Raw genomic sequence first — 4,128 nt, 5'->3', positions numbered from 1 at the left:
CCTGGCGGTTTATTACCTCATACTGTACATCCAGGAATTTGTGTCACAGATTCTCACTGCGCCACGTGAGCCCATTCGTTAAGGTTAGCACAGTGAAGCGGAAAGCTTTTATCTCGGCTCCGGCACATGTAGGCTGCAGATGCATTTGCCATAGCTGTGTTTTTCACTTACTTTAGGGATCGAAAGTTTGGGCACCCCAGGTAAAAATTTGTATTAATGTGCATAAAGAAGCAAAGGAAAGATGGAAAAATCTCCAAAAGGCATCAAATTACAGATGAGACATTCTTATAATATGTTAAAAAAGTTAGATTTTATTTCCATCATTTACACTTTCAAAATAACAGAAAACAAAATGATGGCGTCTGCAAAAGTTTGGGCACCCTGCAAAGTTTATAGCATGCACTGCCCCCTTTGGAAAACTGAGACCTGACAGTGTCATGGATTGCTCACAATCATCATCTGGAAAGACCAGGTGATATAAATCTCAAAGGTTGCCTGACCTTGCCCCAACAATCAGCACCATGGGTTCTTCTAAGCAGTTGTCTAGAACACAAAAGAGCAGTGCGTAACAGATAGCCCAGAAATCTCAAAGAACTGGAAGACTTTTGTAAGGAAGAATGGGCGAAGATACCTCAAACAAGAATTGAACGCTGGCTACAAAAAGCCTTTACAAGCTGTGATACTTGCCAAAGGGGGCAGTACAAGGTATCAACTCTGCAGGGTGCCCAAACTTTTGCAGATGCCATTATTTTGTTTTCTGTTATTTGTGTAAGTGTAAATGATGGAAATAAAATCTAACTTTTTTTGACATATTATAAGAATGTCTCATCTGTAATTTGATGCCTTTTGGAGATTTTTCCATCTTTCCTTGGCTTCTTTATGCACATTAATACAAATTTTTACCTGGGGTGCCCAAACTTTCGATCCCCACTGCATACTCATGTAAACAGTGGACTTTGTTACATTTACATGTATGCATTTAGCAGACGCTTAACATTTGATTTGAAGATTTAAGACATTTTGGCATCTGCATAGCCATAGGTCAATTCAAAAGGTCAATAAGTCACTGCAATGATATGTTTATTTAATCAGTTACTTTGGGTGCAGTTTGATTACTTTATTAAAGATAGTTTTCTTCACTGGTGTTTATTTAAAACAATTGGAATAGGTACTAAATTCATACATGGATACCTACATACATGCGTACATATAAACACATATATTCATTTATACAGCTGTATATATATATATACATATATATATGTGTGTGTGTGTGTGTACTGTGTGTACTGTACATTATTGTTATTTACCTTCTCCATCACAAGGATTTCTGAATGCCAAACATCAGGGGTTTGTCCTATTAAGTTTTTCCACACGTTTTACTGCCCAATTATTACTTTTGGCTATATTTCCATGTATGATTTAAAACAAAAACTCTCTCTATATATGTACAAAGTTCAAGATAAAAAATGCTTACATTAAATTTATTTCCCAAAAGCATAAAAATGTAATTTAATTTTGTTGATCAGTTGACTTCTTGGTGCTAATAGAGAATTCTAAATAATAATCTAAATAATTTGTTTTTTTTATCTCTCGCAGAAATAGCCTGTTTAAAATTCTGAGGATGTGTCCTCATTCTTGAATTTCAATCGCCAGGTATTCGGGAGGTAGACGGGATTTTCCATCCAAGCCATTGTTCCAGAATTAATAATAATAAAAAAATCTCCTGCCTTAAAACGTCAAGATCAAGACATCCTCCAGGACCCAGCTGATTGTCTTACCGTCACTGGTTCAACTAGGAAATGAAGAAAAAATATATAGTTTCAGCACAGATGCATCGGAGGCTCATACGTTTCCATGCCAGTGTGGAGTGTGTCTCCTTGGAAATGAATTACAGACACACTTCTGACATGGAAAACACTTAACCACTAAGTTAAGTGGACATGGTTAAATGGAGCAAAATAACCAAAAATAAAGCATCATCAGGTGAGGGCAGTAGAGGGTGACATTTTTGTTTTGTTTGTTTTTTAGAGAAAACAAAAATATAATTACATGAAATGTATATTAACAAAGATGTGTATTGTCAACGTGTTCATACTGTGTCCCTTCTGACCCAGTGAATAATGAATAATACTCCCCATGAATAATAGTCTTGTATGTAATAAAATATTCCTGTATTTTGAACTATGTACATTTTACAGTAGTGCCTTGGATGTTGTTTTTGAGCAGGGTGCTGCATCCTTTGACTACTGGATCAGATGTCAACTATGTATGGTAAATAAATAGCAGATGGGAAGGTGGTGCCAACTACATTTTCAGTTCCCTTGGTAATATCAAAACAATACAACGACACGAGAAAATAATAATAATAAGGGGGAAAGTAACAAAAATGATGAAAGTTGCTTTATTTTCATGTGATTTCTTTCGTTTTATGTAATTCTAGTAACGTGTGCTTTCCGCTTTTTACGCTCCACCGGACCCATGAAAATATTGGAACTTTGTTTCCACGGGAACCGTTGTGCCGTTGGACCTGGTAAGAATCGTGACGTGGTGATTGGTCAATTAACACGGTGGCGAAAATAAGTGAGTTGTCGTCCACCGGTTGTTGTTCAGGTATTTGGACGTTTGTTGTCCACTCCTTAAAGTTTGATTTAATGTCGAACAGAAAGTTTTGACGGGACTCGAACTGTTAGCTGTTGAAATTTGCGGTAAGTTGACTGAGGCCTCGAGAACAACCGGATAATATATGCAGCTAACGGTGTGCTTGACTTGTTTTTACGAGTGTGAACAACGCTTTAAAGCGTATTGTCATGTCCATTATTGCACTGTGAAATGCCAGATATGTGTGATTTTGTAATATTAGTGTAACATTTTTAACGTAACTTTAAATTTTTATTCATGTTTATCCACAACTAGTTAGCTTTTAGCTTTAGCAGGGCGGCTACTTTAGCACGTTTAGTGTTAACGACAGGCTGTCCGCCTTAGCTGGCAAATAGTCTCATGTGATTTTGCACATGTCGTTTACAGAGTTGGAACACCAGTGCAGTGTTTGTGTGAGTGTATGTGACTGGCAGCGGGAGGGGAAGAGAGAGAGAGAGAGAGAGCTGACGAACAAGAGAAGTGACTCAAACAGCGCCAACAACATGAAGCTTTACAGCCTCAGCATCCTTCACAAAGGAGCAACCAAATCCCACCTCCTTAAGGCAGCCTATGACCTTTCCTCCTTCAGTTTCTTTCAACGGTCAAGGTAAGACTGACGGATTCTTTATCAAACCATCAATATCATGTAATAATACAGCCATGAATAATATCCATCATAATAAAAATCCAATAAGCTAAAAAGTAAATAGGCGTTGTCTGTAAAAGATGATGGATAGGAACTATGAACACCTCCGTTTTTGGGGTTGTTGTTACCACAACCAATGGTTTCACTGCAGTATAATAAAATACAAATGAAGTGAATCAAAATAAATGTTTTCTATGATTGTATGAAATGCAGTAGTTTAAAGTAATTCCTCATAAGTCATAAAGAGTCAATTTTTATCATTGGGCACCAACCATGTTTGCCAGAGAATAACTTTTGCCATTGAATAGCTTCAAATAAATCCTTTGAAACAAACTTTTTATCCATGAATAACCACTAAACATGTTTAATTAAGTCATTTAAGGCAGTGTTTCCCAAACCTTTTTTTCTGGGGACCTAAGTCACAAACCTTTGCGACTGAAGTCAATAGATATTATTCGTAAACTCCTGGGAAACATGATGCGAGATGACCCAAGAAAAAAACTCTTGCAACCCACCTAAGGGTCGCGACCCAGTCTTTAGGAAACAGTGATTTAAGGTAATGACAAAAATTGTGAAACTGTGTAATATATTTTATTTGCAAAATATTCGATTAAAAATTATTGAATGTCAAAGATGAATGTGACTGCCTCTAAACCTTACAGTGGTATGAAAAAGTTTGGGCACCCCTGATCATTTTCAAGCTTTTCCTTTATGTATCATTGGTTGTTCGGAACAGCAATTTCAATTAAATATATCATAGCAAACAAACACAGTGATATTTAAGAAGTGAAATGAAGTTTATAGAATTTACAGAAAGTGTGCAATAATTACTTAAACAAAAG

The 4,128-nt window shown here is 36.5% G+C and overlaps 1 long non-coding RNA gene across 1 annotated transcript; it reads left to right on the top strand.

Annotated features, from left to right (window-relative positions):
• The first annotated feature begins 2,501 nt into the window (after positions 1–2,501).
• LOC112486401 (uncharacterized) lies at positions 2,502–3,136 on the top strand. Its single transcript, XR_003048836.1, has 2 exons — positions 2,502–2,708; positions 3,028–3,136. It is a non-coding gene; the product is annotated as an uncharacterized LOC112486401 (long non-coding RNA).
• The last annotated feature ends 992 nt before the right edge of the window (positions 3,137–4,128 follow it).

The sequence above is a fragment of the Cynoglossus semilaevis genome, chromosome W, assembly GCF_000523025.1.
Source record: "Cynoglossus semilaevis isolate Cse_v1.0 chromosome W, Cse_v1.0, whole genome shotgun sequence".
NCBI classification, from domain to species: Eukaryota; Metazoa; Chordata; class Actinopteri; order Pleuronectiformes; family Cynoglossidae; genus Cynoglossus; species Cynoglossus semilaevis.
The sequence above is the reverse complement of the archived record's forward strand: the minus strand, read 5'-3'. Positions and strand labels throughout refer to the sequence as shown.